The following is a 20,387-nucleotide window of genomic DNA, read 5'->3' as shown; positions in this document are numbered from 1 at the left end:
ATTAAATTAGTGTTAGATATTAATGGAGGTATTTTTCTATCACGTTCGGTTGAGTATATGACCAAAGCACTTGTTCAACCGGTTTGAATATAGCGTTGCTTTGCATTACTATAATTGAATGTGAAATGGTTGTTTTTTCTCCTGTTAATGCCTCACTTTAAATCCCAAGGGAAAATGACAATGGAAAAAACTATTTAACTCGTCTATAAGATGCAGTTTATGTCAACATGATTGGTAGATCCCATCAGTTCTTAAAAATAGTTATGTCTGTCCCCAAAATGTGTAACTGATGGGGCACATATAGGCATAAATCATTAACAAAAACAAATTTAAAGAAAAAGAATAAGCATTTCGTCAGTTTTTGGTCGAAACAACGGGACATCGCCCTGTTTGTAAAATTGTTTAATCTAGCATCTTTATTTTCGGTGAAGGAAATGTATAAACATAATCCATTGCTCTAAAAAAGCTTAACTCTACAAGGCGGATGAACACATACACTTTTATGGTACAATCTGTGAATAAATTAAATAATTCTCGACTTTTGATTGAAGAAATTGGGAATGTATGTTAAACGTCAAGAAAAGAATCAATAAAATTGCAAAAACCCTGCACATTCAAAAAACTTTATAAATAAGTGACATTTGCATGCAGCTAATGTTTTTTTTTTATTAAACATGTATGGTATATCTACTGAAATTTTAATGAAAGCAATACAAGTATGTTTATTTGAAAACGGGTTTACATGGGTGTTTCATACTGCGTTAAAACACGTTCCCATTTAATAAATATAACACCATAATAACCAATATGATATTATTTTATTGTTGTTACCTAGGAAGTAAAATACGAACATTTACACATTTAATTTCAATTAATATGTTGTGTTCAATAAGAATTGCAATAAGAATTGCGAAATGTATGCTTAAATATAAGTTACCCTGTTTTTCTGTACAATATTAAGTCTAAGTATATAATTATAATTTATCGTGTCATTAATTGAGTATTGAGTATCTACAGATGATAATATCAATATACTTCAAAAAGCACAGCAGCTACGTGCTATATCAGGGAAAGCCATAACAATTGAAAATTGATTACATTTGACGTATGGAAGTTCAACGATGGCCACAAATGATTTATTTTCAAGTACCATGCGTGATCATGGATTGTAAAATGAAATACAAAAAAGCAATTTGCATCTCTTTCTTGGTCTACCTACCCCACCCCTGGCAGACATGTTTACAAACAGACCGGTATGCTTTTCAAACTTAGCCGAGTAATGAGTAGATGAAAGTTTATTTACATTTGAAAGGAATACAACTTGTATTGTGTTTATAAAGTTTAACTTTAGCCATAGTATCCATTACACGACTTCTAACTGACCCCGTAGTGTTTGAATAAGTTTGAATACATTAATATTCACTTTATGTACTACATTGTATCCACCCCGGAAACCCGATATGATGTGAAAAGTTGGACGTGCTTGGAAACGTTTCCGATAAATTTTGCTGAATTTCGGTAGGGTAAGTAAATCAAGTTCTATAATTGTTTTAAGGCATTTTTAAATTGTATTATCTTTTGTTATATGCAAAGAAGGTATTATCATGTATTTTAGAAAAACCCTGGTTATTATTATTCAGGATTTATTGAAACACGGCTATTCAAAGTCGACGATGCAGGCATTTGTCCCCTATTTGGCACTTGATTTACAAATTTCTTTAAAGATATGCCAGTGAAAAAATTTGTGCACCGAAAATGATATCCCCGAGTAACATGTCCGCCAGGGTTTCTTAAAAAAATCGTATTGTTGGAGAAATTCGACTTAAGATTCAATATGTTGATGAAAAAATGATGTGACTCGGTGCAGTGCCAAATAAGTCAAGATATGAGAGTAGTGCAGTTCATTTATAAACTTTCAAGTATAAACAATGCTCTGTATAGCACCAAAAATCACCCATATACGTCAATATTTGAACACAACTGCTAAGTGACTTAATTTAATAACATCGCATCCAGCTCTTACCGTAATGCCTTAAAGTGGAACGTACAAAGCTGAATTTACATCCCTGGATAATTGGTTAAGATGGAAATAGAGCTTAAGCTGTAGTTAAAAGGTCGGCCAGTGTATTTCCACCGACGATCTGCTTAAGGCTTCTGATTAATTACTTGGAGAGAGATCTTGATTATAACGTCTATCTTCTTAACTGCCTATCATAGCTGCGTTGATAGTAAATCCGATTTAAATGGATTTAACGTATTAAGTAAAATATATCATTTATGTTCGTATGGATAATGTATATGTGACCGTATTGTGTTGCAATTACTCAGTGAAATGTTAAACACATTTACGATATTGTTAGATATTAATGGAGATGGCACGTACATATGTGTTTATTTTGTACGAAATAAATACAACTTTACTTCTAAAGTACTCAACATGTATTCGTTTTTCTATATTTAAATATAATTACTAAGGCGTAAATTTGAACAAAACTCTATTCTTCCTAACTTAAAGATTGTTAAGTATTCGTTATACAATGGGGTTATTAATTGCAAAAATAAATTCTAAAGTAAATTTATAGTATAATATTTTACTGTTGCAAAAAAATTTGCTTGGTTACAATCATATGCAAACACACATGTTAATTACCAGAGGTTTGTTTGGAACGAGATCAGTTTACAAGAATTTACCTGGATGGCGTCTATGTGTGGTGTTTCTAAAATTAAATTGCTGTAAAACTGTTCAAATAATATATTGTGTGTTTTCAATTCAGCGACCGACCTTGCAAAATCCCCGATACTCAAGCCAACGTCATTACTTCGCAAAACCTAGCAAAACAACACAAACCAAAGCAATTGTCCACTGTGATGGAATATTGGCACATGTGATCATATATTGCATCATGCCGTGTAGTTCTCTCCCAAATAAAAAAGACAATCACATCGATCTTTAGCGGAGGAAAAATATCCCGTTGAATCTATCAAGCTGGATTGGTTCCAAAGATACCATTTGGGCTTTACCTAGGTTCCAATACACTGCGTCATGATCACCGTTGTTGCTCACCATATAAGAATGTTCATGCTTTAAAAGGTATATATTATATGGAATCCAGATAATGATGTTGAAAATGCAGTAGAACGCTGTATTTCTTCGTATCAAACGTATGTCCTGATTTTGATTTTCAGGTAGAGTGTTACTTTTTCAGACATATATTGCTGATTGTTTTAAATACAATATATTACTTTGAATAAATATATAAATAAATATAATATAAATAATATATAGACATTTTCATCTAAGCTTTTTTCTTATCAAGCTGTAGATTATTCATAAATCTGCAGTAACTTATTTTTGATAATAGTACTTCAAATCAGTGCCAATTAAAAGCAAGGTGCATGTCGGAATTTGAATGGATTAAACGTTTGCAATCAGCTTACCCACTTAGATTAAATGATAATATTCTAAATGTTGGAACTATTTCCAAAAATAAATCGATTAATTTATTTTCTCTGTTTAGTAAACGTCTAAGAAATAAACGTTCACACGGCATTAGGAAAACTGGCAACTTAAGGCGTAAATTTAAACGTCTGCTTTCTTCAAATGACTGCCATACTTTATTACAAAATGGAGGTAAACATAAATTACTAAGTGCACTTTGCTCTCTTTCTGTTTCTTCGTTGGCACATATTGATAAGGAATGTAAACTTATTTTACTTCAATCTGACCCTCTATATGAATGTGCTTGTATTATTGAATCTTTCACTGACCACTATCTTAAACCTTTTATTGAAAATGCACTTAACAAAACTAGAAATCGTATCAAAATTGAGTTTTGTAGCAAAGGTCTTGATTTAATTGACCTTCCAAAAATATTCAATGATAAAAATGTACGTCGGTTGATTCCCCCTTATTTCCGCAATACTGAATCACCACTTATTTGCTACAAATATAGTAAACCTGTAAGAAGTATCGATTTTAATTATAATTCTATTTCCACAGATATTAATGTAATAAGAAATTGCCCTATATCATGTGACTGTTCTAGTTCCAAATATATATATGGTCTAGTTGGATATGTTATTACTGGGGACCTTAATTTCATTCAAAATAAAAACCTTAGAAATTTACTACGCAGAGGCCTAAAGTATAGATTGTCTATTCCTGTGGATTTTGATGACTGCATTAAGAAAAATCGTAACATCCTTACAGGATTATTGCACTAAATGGTGCAGGAAAGAAAATCCTGAAAGTAATGCACTCAATGATTGGAAAACAAAAATATTTAGAATGGCCATGAATAAAATATATTTTTATGATACAAATCCTTTGGCTTTACCACATTCACCTAAATTTAATAAACAAAATCTTTGTAAATTGCTTGAAGACTTAAAATCTAAATTCGTCATAGTTCCTGCTGATAAGGCTGCTAATAATGTTATAATAATATGACGAGTGTTTTATGTTCAAAATATTTCACAAGAACTTTCACAAACTACATCATATTGTGATAACAATAAGAACCTTATGAAAGTATTGCCGGCCATATTGCCGAATGCAAAAAATTAAATGTAATAGTCAATATTACTGATAAGAAATTGCCATCACTTTACTGGATTCCTAAATTACATAAAACGCCATATAAAAGTCGTTTTATCGCTAATTCAGTGTCTTGTACCACCAAGCAATTATCAGTGTATCTTACATCTGCATTGAGTGCTATTAGATATCATATAGCTAAATATTGTAATAAAGTTTATGAAAATAGTAATATTAACCTATTTTGGTAAATAAAAAACTCCTTAGAAGTTATTGATAAAATTAAAAAGAAAAAATATAAGGTGTCACAGGTAAGTACTTATGATTTTTCTACACTATATACAACGCTTCCTCACGCTTTAATAAAATCCTACTTGTTTCTTTGATTGAAAAAAACTTTTGCTAGAGAGAAGTGTTCATATCTAGCTTTAAACACTAAAACAGTTATTTTACTAATCAGATATTACATAATTACATCATTTGGGCTGGTGTTGACTTTTGTGCAGCACTTTCTTTTCTTCTGGATAACTTGTTTGTTGAATTTAATGGTAAAATATTGAAACAAATTATTGGTGTTCCTATGGGTACTATTTGTGCCCCACTTATAGTTGATCTTTTTTTATATTGTTATGAAAGCGAATTTATTTTAGAATAATCTAAAATTAAACAAGTAGATTTGATTCAATGTTTTAACCTTACTAGTATGGACACTGATGACAAACTTAATTTAGATAATCCATTATTTGAACAATATATTCCCAAAATCTACCCTAACAAACTAGTCTTAAAAAGATCGTCTCAATCCAATACAGACGTCGCGTATTTAGACTTACATCTTACTATTAACAATTATATGATTAAAACTAGTTTATACGACAAACGGGACGACTTTAACTTTGAAATTGTTAATTTTCCGTTCCTAGATGGCAACATCCCTAAAGGTCCTTCCTATGGTATTTACATTTCACAGTTGGTACGTTATGCCAGAGCATGTTCATGTATTAAAGATTTTAATGATCGTAATCTTATATTAACAAAGAAATTTCTAAAACAAGGCTTTTTATATCATAACCTAAGAAGTAAATTCGCTAAATTTCACTCAAAGTATAGTGATTTAATTTCAAAATATAATGTTTCTTTAAAATTGCATTTAAATAATGGAATTTCCAATCCATCATTTTATGGAGATGTTTTGAAGCGTGTCCGTAAATTAAAATATGATAAAGAAAATGTTCAATATTAAACTTTTCAATCTAATTAACTCGTTTTTATCAAAAGGATATGCTGCTGATGTACATAAAAACACGCGCTTGATGGTTTTTGATTCACTATATCTTTCTTCGCTTAAAATTTGGAATTATTAGATATTATGGGCATTTTTCACATTTGAGCATACTTGTGACTTTGTGTCGTATGCACAAATCTGTCATATGTCATCTGCATATACATCTTACATCAAATCATTTCTGTCGTCAGTTGTCAAAACACCTATATACTGTTTGATTCCAATAATGTCGCTTTAATGGAATAACTATTTTTATACATTTGATTCTTAATATTTAATCACCTAAACTTGTTGTATTAGTAGTTTAATTTTGCAGTACTACCCCATTAATATTTTTATTTTAACTTTACAGTACTGCCCCTGGATTTTGTTCACGTCATTGTGTTTTCGCGCGTCAATTACGTCATAACTCGTTCTCTGTTCCTGGGTTCATGGGGTTTTGTGACGTCATACGACCAACTTTCCAAGTTGTAATCTACATGCATAGGTCATTGAGTTTATAATTTTATTTTTATTTTCTCTGTGACAAAATAAAAATTGTTTGATTTATTTTTTAGCAGTACATAAACAACCAAGCAATTTAATATTTTACACCCATTATTGCTGCTTCTTCCTGTATTTGTGCGATGATGATCTGAAATATAAACTTCATGATGCTATATTCTTAAATCTTTTTCTATAAAGAAGGAATGTAGTTGACACTTGTTCATAGTTTCATTCCATCGTTCCTCAAAAAGTTGTAACTCTGTTGCTCTGGTATCTTCAATACCATTGAGTAATAAAAAGGTAATTAAATTAAATGCGTTTTAATTCCCTTTTATTATTGTTTAATTTTAGTTACAATGCTATGAGGTTAAATTTTATTTACACGTACATGTATTATGAATATTGCTTGGCCAAGTGTGAGGTTGAGCGCTCCAAAACCGGTTTAAACCCCCAATGCTTTGCATTGACCGTTCCAAGGCGGTGACCCCAGCTTTATTTTTATTTGTGTTTATGTTGTTGTGTATTGTGCTGTATTGTCCTGTTTTGTACTGTTTTGACAATCGGTCACTTGCCTTAAATAAAGGACCTACTAATTGTTTATAATAATAATTCAATACTACTCCAGCAGCTGGAGTTTCACTTCTTTATAATGTATTTGTGTTAGGAGTCAGTAAATGTATACAGCATGACAGAAGTAAGTAAACTTTGTTCTGTTTTCATTATAATTTATGTTGATTTCGTGTAAAGTCTTTGATATTCTAGAAAAGTGCACGCATACAACCGTCTTTACCAAAATGTGACAGGGTAGACCTGTTGGTGCAGGATGGATGTTTGCACATCGGTCGCTGCACGGCAAGGGTTTTGAATACTTTTACAGTCATTCGACGTTTCATTAGACCAATTAATTAGAAAATCAAGACGAACAAACACCAGATGATCACCGAAATTATGTAGTGGCAATGAGATATTGCGCGCAACTTTCAGTTTCCTTTATCCGTCGCACTGGTGTCGTCCCGTCATCGGCAAGCACAAGGCAATATTTCCCAAATCTGTTCGTGAAATTCTTGTGGTGGTCGTTTCACGTGCATAAGTATGTTTTGCGCGGGAGTTCTCATATTTAAAAGACGTAGGACTCTTAAAGTTAAACGGTGCTCATCTTTTAATGCAACATATGAATTACATATATTCCATTTGTTTTCCTAAAGAAAATTGCCCTCACTGCAATTTAAACAGATAGCAACTAAAACAAGTGATTTAAAGTAAGTAGTATTGATTAATGAACCGATAACCTGTATATACAATGGACCTTAAGGTGAACACTTATTTGTTAAATCAAACCATTTTTATGGGTTTTTTTTTTCTGATGCGCGACATCATTATTGTTAAATGGTAGGTAATATAACTGCAATTTTTTTTTATTTTAAAGGTTGATCTGATCATCGTATTTCTCCGACAATTTATTGCAGTTGACTTCACATTGTTCATAATATTTTTTTGTTTTCAACCTTTGTTGATATTTGTTGTGTTATAAAATTCTAAACTTTTCGTATCATATTACACGCTTTTTGTATTCCAGCACTGTTAGATTGCTCATATTGTGTCAATCACATATATGTTGAATTAAATAGACGATGCTGATCCAAGCCTTGAAAAAAGGACATCACCTCCCCTTGTGTGCATAACATTTGCGTCGTGACATGGTCAAATCATTTGGTGCGATTTTTTTAATTGATGTAGTTCACTGATCACTATTTCAGTAAGATGGCCTACTCTCATCTTAAACAATCGCATGGGTTATCAGTCAAAAATAGACATTATAATGAATGTAACAAATTATAGTCCTACTTTAACCACATTAGAGGTAGGGGAAAAATGCCCAAAAAAATAATATCGTAGGGAAATATGACAAATATGTTTAACGATAATTTGCTGATATTAAAGCTAAATGCTTGAATCGCAAATGATATTTATTTGCATATTATTTACATTTATGGATTTGTCCTCTCAGTTGGAACGTCCGTGAATCGCCTGGCAATATAACCTGGTACATTGGTGAGTATCGATTTACTTGTTAGATCCTTGGTTACATCTAAGATGAGTGAAGTATACGTTTCGTATTTGTTAAACGCTCCCTTGATGAGACATGAATCTGGTCGCATTGTAGCTGCCATAGTTAAATGAAATGCAATGCTAGACGCGCATTTATTAATAATATAAAGAAATACCAAACGAATGTTATACAAATGCAGTTTATCATTTAATGCGAATGTATTTATTTTTATCTAAAACAAAAGAAGAAAACATGACAATGGTTTTGGATTGCCAATCATTCTCGAAATAGTCTGCATTCTGCATTACATAGTTTTATTTAAAACGGTCATTAAGTACTGCACACATGTTCAACAAAAATGCATGGGCTATACTATATCATAAAATCAACGATTTGTATTTACCTACTCCAATGGGTAGACATGTTTCCCTATACCGAATATTACATTCAATGAAACAACGATCGGAATGTATGAACATGAAAATGAAAGTACACGCTAACAATACGCTTTATATTCGTTGATCAAACATTGATAACGTTTGTTTAAATTATTGTTTAAAAAAGAAGATACGATAATTTCAGGTGGCGACTGTAGCCATGGTTTTATATTTAAGATGCGTTCATTAAATTGTATCTGACTCCAGAGATATTACATATTTGCGGATAATCTAGATCTTATGTTGACAATCGCTAGAATTAACTGGCAAAATAGTATCTTCAGAAAAACGTTATTTCATAGTACAGGTTAAGTCAAATAATGTGGCCTTTTTCTCATAATGTTTATATGTAGGGATAGGTTTTCCAAACATGTTCAAAATACCATAGCAACATGCCTGGGTGATTGTTAAGTACAAATGATCGATACCTTGAAGAAATACAACTTGTGTACTTTCTGTCGACTGGATATACGGGTTTTTCATGGAAGCATTTCCTTAAGCGTTTGAAGACAGATCCTTTATTTGAGTTTTCTGCTTGATACAACAAGGCATATGCAAAGCACTTTGACTAAGTAAATAAACGCAAAACAGTTGTTCATGTTTTCGCATATTACAAAAGTCTGCAATTACAAGTATCCACTGCCAAACATGTATACTGTAATTGTATACAAACGGCTACGAGATAAAGGAAAAATGCAAACACCGCCAGGCCCGAGTGATGTAATTGTGTTACCAATAATGAAAGCCATGTGCACGACCAACTAGCATTATAAACATCATCGTGTGTTCATCTTGATCCTCATAATCACCAACACATAAACGATATTAATACATTAGTCTCAATATAAAGCGAATACCTGTTTGATGCCCAGATGGAAAAAATGTATAAAGAGACTTTAAAAATGTAAGTAGAGAGAGCTTAAGGTAGTCGTAAATTTGATTGTGTTGTGTCGAAGTATAAGTTTCTTCTCGGCATTTACAAGTATTCTGAATTTTATTTTGAAACCTTTTTTAGTTTTAAAAAGCAATCGTCTTAGACATATACATTGTATACGGGCTTGGGATGTATAGTATATGTAGAATGGATGTTTGGTTAAAAGCATATTCCTAATCAAGAAAATGATTCGTGCCGCGCCGACCCCATAGAGGGCTTTAAGAAATCCAACATGGCGTCCAAGATGGTAGCTTTTTCAGTATTGTGAACTTTGTTGTCATGCAAGCACGCCCTAATCAATTAATTGGGATTTTTTCAACATAAACTTTGAATGGAAGGTCGTTATGATTGCTCATGTTCTGAAAGTGAATTAATCCAAATACAATTTTATTAGTTTATGGGCAGTCATTGCCCAAATATATGTTCGCATATGCAAATAATCGCAGCTAAAATCCCATTCCACTTAATTGGATCTGAATGTATTACATTTGTATATGCTATACCAGCTTGAGTAATTTTTTCTTCGAATGGCATTGTGTAAAGAACTAAACAATTTTACTTGTATTAATTAAACTATGCATGAAGAGTTTAAAGTCAAAGAAACTAAGAATCAATATTTCACATGTTCTGCATAACATATTTTACATCAGATGGGAAAATAATGTGAACACATGTGAAAGAAAAAAATGATAATTTGATTTACATCGGGATAGAAAAGAATGCACAATTAAATTCATTACGATTCTATATTTTGTTCGAAATGGCTAGCAACAGTTTACAGATACATCCCGTTCATAAGTGTATACTTTTTAAAGTTAAGTTACCCTTGCTGTTACTGTCATCAATATTTTGTTTCGCTGAAAATTAGAACGAAAAACTATATGGATACATTTTTCTTTAGAAAAATAAGTTTATATATATAGAGTCAATGGTAAAAAAACAAAACAACATCATATATTATTTTTGTTCACATACCCTTTATTGCTCAACATTCTTGGAAATAATACAGCTTGGTCAATGGAGAAAATGCAGGAAAGTGTACAATACAAGTTCTAAAAGGGATGAGCATGTTATGAGACATGTTCCGGGAGTATAGAGCGACATGTTCATAGACAAATCATGTAACAGATATGGTCATGGGAAGAAGTGAATTATAGGTGAAATACTTAAACGTGAAACTCTCGATGTTTGGAGTTTGAGCTTGAAGAAGGCTGGAATAGATCTGAGAGAAATGAGCAGCTCCTGTTTAGTGCACTGGCGAAATACACAATAAAGTGAAAGAGGGGGAGAATTAGTGGTAAGGATTAAATAAGTATTCAGAGGAAGTTAAGAAAATGTATTGATCCATTGGATCGAAGCCAGTATCAGCCCAGTGTAGTGAATATTTTTACTAAACCAATAACAATAAAGTATGTTAGTGTTGATCAAGCAATTAATATAAGTAAAACCAAATAACAGAATTCTAAAACTCATGGACGAACAGTTTTGATGGGTAAATATCTAAAACAGTCAAAACACAGATTGTGTTTAGATTGTGTCTAGAAAGCAAATAATCATTGCAAGCACCAACGTGTATGACATCAACTGAATCTGTTTTATTTTAAAGTGATTGGCTTATAATCAAGATCTATGGAAGTTGACATTATCCATACTGCTCATACTGGTCCATAGTTGGAGATATAAATAACTACATAGACAACTTAAAGTATTTAAGAAGATACACATTATAAAGTATAAAGTTTAGCACCAAAAGTGTGGCGTGGTCAAGTAGACAATCCAATGTCTCAAGTATTTTAACACTTTACCACCATATAATGTAACATGGTGTCACTGAGTGCAGACAGCAGGTGATCTCTTTGATTTGTAAACGTTTTTTTTTTGCATATAAAGACGTGTAATCTTTAACAAACACATTTACCGTTACAGGAGAGTATGATACGCCCACTGAAATATATAAAAGTCTCATAATCAATCGAGCTGATTTAAAAACAGCAGATGAAGAACTGTTTTATGTTATTATGATAATGCAAATTGTTGACGCTATTATGATAAGGCAAATTGTTGACGCTGAAGAACACATTGGCATTTGTGTGGTACCTGATGGCAAAGACCCGTTTGTTTTGTTGGCGTATTTATTTGGTTTTGCTAAACGCAGGTGACTCTATGACAGCTATTATACAGGAATCTATTAAAAAACGACAATGTATATGGAATCCTCATACAGAGGAAATGTCTGTTATAGGACACAACCATCCGGCAGCCAGGGAAAGCATGTGGGCTAAGGATGTGCCATCGCCAACGACAGTTTTTATGCCGCTTGCTGCAATGTCAAATACATCGGAATTACTTTATTTAACATGCCTGTTTTCTTGGACAACGATTCCATGCGTAACTAATTCATGAGAACGGGTATGCAACTTGAAAGCTTGGTACCGATTCTGCCGTATTAAATTATTTAATCTTAATCGAAAGATTTCAGTACAAGCTGCAAGAAAAACTGTCTTTATTTCACTAGATATCTTTGCAAATGTATGTTTAAATACATTTATTTATAGCTTGAGATATTTAAGAAAAAATACAGTTCTTAACGTTGTCTTTGCATTCTGTCCAAAAAATTTCAGAATCGCAAAGTTTTGTTGTAGTCATTATATTTGTGAGGAGACAGGAGTACTGAACATTTACCTTGCTCTGAAATATCCATTGTATGCATCTTTTGACGATTTAAACATCTGACAATTATAAAGCGCTGCAACGCAAAACAACTTGCATAATTTGGAAGTTCTGTTGTTGTCGTTATATTTTGTGATACTACGAGAATCTGTATTCGAATGTTCGCCAATCCATTCAATCAAATATTTGAATATTTGCATAAAACGGCTGGATTGATTTTACCTTGTTATGTGTTAACTTCCATTGTTTTGAAAGTTATATCCGTTTGCTAAATACGAGGCTGTTTCTTAACGTTGCTATCGTATATTTGTATTGCTGTCGGCTAATACTATGACCGATACTGTAATCGGGCACAAATAGAAGGAAAAACATCGTATCATAGAATTTTATTTTTATTTGATTTTTTTTTAAGTCACGATCGCATGTACGTTTATATAAAGAAGCATATCAATAAAGCATGCAAAGAATACCAACAATTCAAGAACAAATATAAGGACAAAACATCATGTCATAGAATGTAATTTGTATTAGAATTTTTAAAATAACGATATCATGTACGTTTATAAATAGAAACATATCAATAAGTCATGCAAAGTCCTTTCGGTGGTGTCAGCGCCTTTTAAAAGCGATTTATGCTTCATTGTCGTCCTGGTTCAAGGTCACATAGTTCTTGTTGAGGAAAATAATCTAGTCTACAAGATTACAGGTAAGTCTGTTCCTCAACTTGTTCACTATCAGTCCGGCACAAGAAAATATCCTTTCTGATGGAATTGATGTAGCTGGAATTCCGAAAAGACGGCGGGCTACTATGGCGATGCGAGGAAAACGGCATTGATTCTGTTGCCACCAGTCAAGATGTGATGCACACTCATCAGCTGGTTCCTGAAGGTATCGGCGTAGTTCGTCAGTCTGTGGTTTTGACGATTTTGACACCATGAAACTCAGACGAGGACGCTTCGACGGTGTTGGTTCACTTTCAGGGAGACGTAGGGGTATGTCATCCAGCCGGCAACCTAAAGCCTTTTCTGCCTTGTGACGCTGCGCAGACGACAGGAAATCCAGATCCTTAGGGGGGGGGGGGATATAGCAGTGCAGCAAGCACAGGCTCATAACTGCCTATTTCAGTTTCCGTGGGACGGAACCGCCGATGTAACTCTCCTACTATGAGGTATTTCACTTTCCTAACCACATCTGAATCGAAGTCACCAATACGGAGAGTATTAGCAAGCAGGCCACGTACAATCGGGTATATCTCACGGCACCTGCTTAGCACTTTGCTGACCGCCGGTATCTCCAAGGCTGGTTTGATAGCCAGCTGCAGTGTGTGACCGAAGCAGCTCAGTTCACCCCAGTCACAGTTTTCTGGAGGAATGCTCCATGTTGCGTGCGTTGTAATGTACGCACTACTCAATGCGATTTGTGATTCTGAATTCAGATGCACACTCCTGTAGACGAATAGCAATATTGTCCACAGTGTGTCGCTCAGGTATCGCGCGTGTCATTAGAACACTGGACTCCATCTTCCAATCTGATGAAATGTGATGTTCAGTGACAGTTAGATAACTGTCAGTTGCGTTCGACGTCCATGTGTCCGTTGTTCATGCTTTGCTGTTTTCGCCTCATAATATCATCAAAAAGAAGCTAAGTTCAAATTTTACAAATTGGCAATTTTTTAACTTTGTTTATTCGACACCAACACAAAACTTAGCATGTTCAGAATAACATTTTGACGAATATTCCAGATAGTGTCGTAAATCTTAGTCTTGAGTTTTTTAAGAGATATGAACAATTGCACATGCTCCAATTTGCATAATCCGAAACAAGTCAATGCCAAATGTACATTCAATGAATACTGCATTAATAACACGCTGGCTGTATTTTTCGTGTTCAAGTTCTGCTCCTGATATAATATTAATTTTATCAATCGATCTCCATATATTATAATAACATTTTGAAATCATTGACTACACACAGTTTAACTTATTATTTGTTCATGTGACGGTGGATGGTGTTTGATATATCATAATGTGAACATGAAAATGCTGTCGTGATTTTATGTTTAACTTAAGTGGATTGCCGAATGGTAATTGAAATACGAATATCAAGATGGAATTTAATTGCTGTGTTATTGTAATATAGAATTTTAATAATATGTAAATAAACTTGTTTTTAACCGCTACATATTTCTGTTCGATAGTCCATTAAAGGACTGATACATTTTTAACGTTGAGAAACGTGATTTTAACTATTGTACAAGTTTGGACATAATCGTCCACAATCATCACGAACGTCTATTGACCGAAGTGTACTCATTTCCGATCATATAACCGAACGTATCAAGTACGTCGTCATTAAATCTTAGAAAATAATTATATATTTGATTAACCGCTGATTGCATGAAATGCCGGTTTCCGTGAACTAGTTAAAGAGCGAACTCGAAGACACTCCGTGTTTTTTCTACAAATGCAAATCAATGCAAATAAAATGGATAGTATTGGGATATTTCAAATTAAATATTCAATCTTTAATATGCTTGTTTCTGGCGTTGACTCTTAATGCGTTGTTCCTATGTTCAGAATACGAATTATCCGGTGCATTATCTCACGGATCAATATAGTTATTGCGTTTGGTGCTATTTAAATGTATTCGGATGTGATAAAAAATGTGTATTCGTGCCGATTTTTGTGTTAACGATCTGGCATTATTTAACCTAACACTAAATTTATCAATACTGTCCGTAATAAATTGAAGAAAAACAACCCTTTACCAATTACCAAGAAATTTACACCAATATTTGATTCAAAAGTTTTCCCTGTTATGTTTAACTGAGTAGTCAGTGGTCTCGAACCATGACACCGCTGTCGCAGCTATTCCTCTGCAGTCTAATACACGTGGTTGCCAAATCTGTTTTTCAGCAGTAAGTGGACGGTTGGACGCCTCCTTTGTCTCACGCGATTAGATGCGAAATGATATGTGTTTAAGGACAATCATGAGGTTGTGTTTATATCTAATAAAATATATCCATATACTAATTTATGCATAACAGGAAACAATTTGCGGTTCCAATTTTAGATTATAAAATACATTTGAAAACGGTTCTACACTTATATCCTGTCAGTGATAGCTTGATTGAATCCAATAAAAGGACCACTTTGTGGTTCAAGAAAAGGCATTTAACTACACAATCAATGAACTGTTCGTGCTTTTAATTAACTTCGTTGTAGGGTGGCAACCGACAAAACATGCTGTATACTGTCGTAATCGTCATGCTAACGTGCTGCATCACACGAACAAACATAATTGAAGCTTCAAATATAGTGCTTCTATATTGTAATTAACCGTACCGTGACTTTGCCAATGGAATTTTCCATCGCGCTCGCTTTCGTTGCAAAAGAAAAACAATGTGTGGATATTGGAATGCCTGTATTGTTTAAAGATAGTGTTTCCTTTATAGTTTACATAAAAGGGGTGTTGGAATCTATGGCGAATCGATCGAAAAACAACATGGCATGAAATGTCGTCGACGTTTTTTTCAAAACTATAAAAGTAGCAAAAACCATCAATTGTAAAACTGGATATACTCCTTAATTTAAATAAAGGCATATATAGTGTTACTAACCGACAAGTATTAACGTATACATGGCTGTCGATCTTTCTTTTTCGAATACACTTGCAAACATCTGTTCCAATAAGTTTTTTAATATGGTATTGGTTTAACAAAAAATGAACTAAATTTTCGACTTCAAATAAATTTTCTTATATGAAAAACGCACAAACATTTTTATTTTAATCATTTATAAGTGAAGGGCAGAGCAAAAAGTGTGTATGTTGTTTATTTGTTGCTCATATACGAAATTTATTTGCATTTTGTGTGCATTGTATTTATGCATAAAATGTCAGTAACATTACGCCTATCTATCCAGCGTATGTTATGTTAACATTAGAAGTGTTTTATTCGATATTTCTCGTGAATAACATGTGAAATAATTTTGTATAAAATACATGTATTGCATTCTATACGTGTGTTTTTGTTTATGTAATTATGTGAATTATGTTAATTTAACGAAATACGATGTACTATACCTGAGATAGTTAAACCTGAAGATCACCTATTATTTCGTTTCATGTTTGTGTTCGTCAATAGGAAAGTACGTCTTAAATCTATTAATGATAAATAATAAACTTGTATAAGCAAATACGAACACTGTTTCCAAATGGACCAGCTATGATAAATTTTCTTAATGTGGTCGTTATTGTGATTATACTTTTATTAATACGTAGTTTTAGAGACTCATTAACTAAAGTTCATATATTGTCAGTTACATTAACGCATGTGCATATAGTATGCTACTGTAATCAGGTTGAAAAATCAACGGGTTTCAAGGGAAGTAAAGGGGCCTTTTCAAAGATTTTGGCATGCATTGAAGTTTGTTATTAAATGATTTATATGGATAAATGTGAATATTGAATCTACAAAGGTTGGCTCAAACCACTGACCCCTGGAGTAAATGTCTATAGATTAGACCACTAGGTCATCCGTGCTCACACACTGAATGATGATTTTTTATACTTTATATTAGGGAGGGCAAAATTATTCGAATATTCGATAAGATGGTCAGCATTCGAATAATAAAAATTGTATTCGCATATTCGCAGTGTTTTTCCAAACGTTATTTCCCCAATATTTAATGATCTGCGAGCCGCTTACTAAAAACCACCCGAAATCACTTGGAATTAACATGTTTGACGTGACGCCAAGGTCAACAACCACCAAAGTCAAAATATTTTGCATCACCTTTCATTGAATGCACCTTTAAAAAGCTCTTATATCTACCCAAAGCTCAGAGACGTTCATTTGGTTGTAGTACAGTCCCTGGGCACCTCCCGTATGCAAAAAAGAGTGAAAGCTGATTTATATATCATTTTTTAGGTTAATGACTGAAGTGTCTGAACATTTTGGGTGGACGTGCCTCGTGATGGTACGTCTTTGTAATCCAAGATGGCCGCAAAAATGATAAAAAATCAAATTATCTGTTTTTCGGTCTGAATTTTCTGAAATTGAAGTAGATTCTTTTCTTGAATAAACCATGGAGATTATGTTTTTTGCCCAAAATATGTCACTTTCTGCCATATTGTTTGACAAATATTTACAAAAACACAAAAAAGTATCAAAAAAGGCAAAAAAAGGCATAAAAAATGGAAAGTGAGTGCAAACTTTCATTTCTGTTGATTGCAATTTTGTAAATTATTTCAACTTTATAGCTATATAGTGTACGGCCATCAAAATTCTTTACATTGAAATTATTTTCATCTAAAACGGACATGGCGTTGTTGTTTTATTCCCATTAAAAGGTGGGTGGGGTAAATCAGAATTCAACAAAAAAATGCATAACTGTAGAAGGGTCAATATATGAAAAACATACCTTCAACCACCAAAAAGTTGCTACAAAAGGTATTTTAACAGATCCTGGTAGGGTAGAAGGTCCTTAAAAACATATCAAAAGTTTACCTCAATCGGACTTCCGGAAAGATAATTTTTACAAGATGGCCGCAAAGATGGCCGCCAAGACCTATTAATGATCATAACTATGTAACTATACGATTAATTTTTATGAATATGGCGTCTATACATAGGTTTCAAGGGGCAAAGAACACTTAAGATCATCAGATATTGTTTAAGTTTGCAATAGTACACGCAAATCCAACACGGCGTCCAAAATAACCGCCAAGATGGCTGCCAAAACATATAAATGATCATAAATATGTTACTATCCACTCAAATTTGATGAATTTGGTGTCTACACATAGGTTTCAAAGGACAAAAAACACATTGAAATCATCAGACTTTGTTTAATATTACAACAGTACACACAAATCCAACATGGCGTCTAAAATGGCCACCAAGATGGCCGCAAAAACCTTTAAATGATTATAAATATTTAAATATCCACTCAAATTTGATTATTTTGGTGTCTATACCGAGGTTTCAAGGGGCAAAGAACACATTACGAATGTCAGACATAGTTTAAGTTAATTATGTTACACTGAAACAACGACACAATACGAAGGACCGAACGTCCATAAGTTTGGACCTGCCGCGATTTCTGGATTTTGATAAGAGAATCGGATATTTTTCAGCTTCAGGCAACACTGAATTGGCATGGAATGATGCGTATCTTGCATCAGCAACGCCAGTACCATGGAATGTTGTCAGTCAAATTCTTGCATATGATTAATATGTACAATGGGGGCAAAGCGTGCATTCTGTCAGCACAAGCCTAAGTTTGCAACCTTGCCACATTCTTCACACCATTGTAACGTTTGACCAACACTTGTATTGGAAGGCTGCGAAAATCATGATTGATGCGAAACAAATTAGTTGAACATGTTGTTCAGAATTTGGGATGTTTCATAAACGTATGAAATTTCGGGGGGGGGGGTGATAAGGATCCCTCATGGAAGAAATTGCTCTCAAAAACATACTTGAGGCTGTCTATGGAGAAAATGCAATCGTGCACATTGTAACACCAAATGCTGCCCAGAAGGCTCCACGGGACCATCGTCTTGTTGCAAAGTGCATACACAGCTAGCTTACAGCCGAAATGACCCAGGAAGATCCAGACATTCAGACACTGCTGGATAATGGCCCAGAGGCGTAGATAGCCTCCAAACATTGGGGCGGCGGTCCAGTTTTCTGTACTGGGAACATAAAGGGGTTCGTTTGAGAGGGTTGTCCTCTGCCCTGATTCCAAAACAGTTTACCATTACAATTAATACGGAGCGTTTTGGGGGAACTTTCATGTTGATATAAATGCTGGATTTTTGTCTAACTCAGTTTGTCATGAAATCAGTTTGTCCAATGCCGCCGACGACCCAGAAATCTCAACAAGTTTCCCTCATCGTCGTCATGCCCACGTAGCGCGATGCCCTGGCGTTCGAGGAACCGTATGCTGCGTAGGATTTGCAGCAGCTGCTTCCGGTTGTCGGCCTTCTCCTTAGCGTGCCCCGCTGAGAGAGTCTCTCCCACGTCACACGTAGTGGCAGGAAGCGTCTACAGTCGCTCGACCGCCTCCTTGTGGCACTCGCTGCCGTCGTGCTTCCGGAACTTCACGGGACCCTCTTTCCAGTTGGAGAAGCCGTCACTGATGAAGCTGCCGTCCATCTTCGTAATACTAATATACATTCCTCATCGTTGTGGAGCCATGTGAACGAATCAAACCAACTAGATTTGAATGAACGCTGTTCTGGCTTTTTCTTCCCGAATGTACGGTTAGGAAAAGCGAAATGTCGAGGCTGATTAGGAATACTCATTTAGAACATTAAGCAATTACATATATGATATTGTTTCAATGATTTCTAATAAAAGTATAACTGTTATACTCAGAGAACAAACATATTTTCAATCAAATTAATGTTTTTCACGCGTATATTTACTCAAAATTGTTTTAAGTGGCAGTTACCTTTGAATTTAAGCGTGCAATTAAAATTAAAAGAATAGCCTGTCCTTAATCAAAACACCGATGTGCAATCACGGAAAAGAACAATAAAACAATTAACGCAATGACATTTACCCGGGCCCCTGGTTTATGACACCTAACAAGGGATATTGACTTGACACATCACTATTGGCAACCTCGAAGCAGGGACACATGGCTTCTGACGACGCGTGATTACAAAAATACTGGTTTTGAGACGGGGATTTTTGGGGATTTTACGTTTTATTTACATAACGACGACTAGCTGGAATATTGGGGCGCAGCGCGCCGCCCCTGCACTGCAGCCCCATTACCTATGCTCCTGCATGCCAAGGATTTGTACTCTTCCCTTCTTAGGGGCAAAACGACGCTAGCAGATGATACATGTTATGCGATTTTGATCAAACTCGAGAGGGTTACAGAGAAGAAGAAACATGAACTTGCCCAGACCTCAATGACAAGCATAGTATGGCTGAATTATCAGTTTATGATTAACAATTCAAGGGTGTTGAT

The sequence above is a fragment of the Dreissena polymorpha genome, chromosome 5 (genome assembly GCF_020536995.1).
Source record: "Dreissena polymorpha isolate Duluth1 chromosome 5, UMN_Dpol_1.0, whole genome shotgun sequence".
In the NCBI taxonomy this organism is placed as follows: domain Eukaryota; kingdom Metazoa; phylum Mollusca; class Bivalvia; order Myida; family Dreissenidae; genus Dreissena; species Dreissena polymorpha.
The sequence above is the reverse complement of the archived record's forward strand: the minus strand, read 5'-3'. Positions refer to the sequence as shown.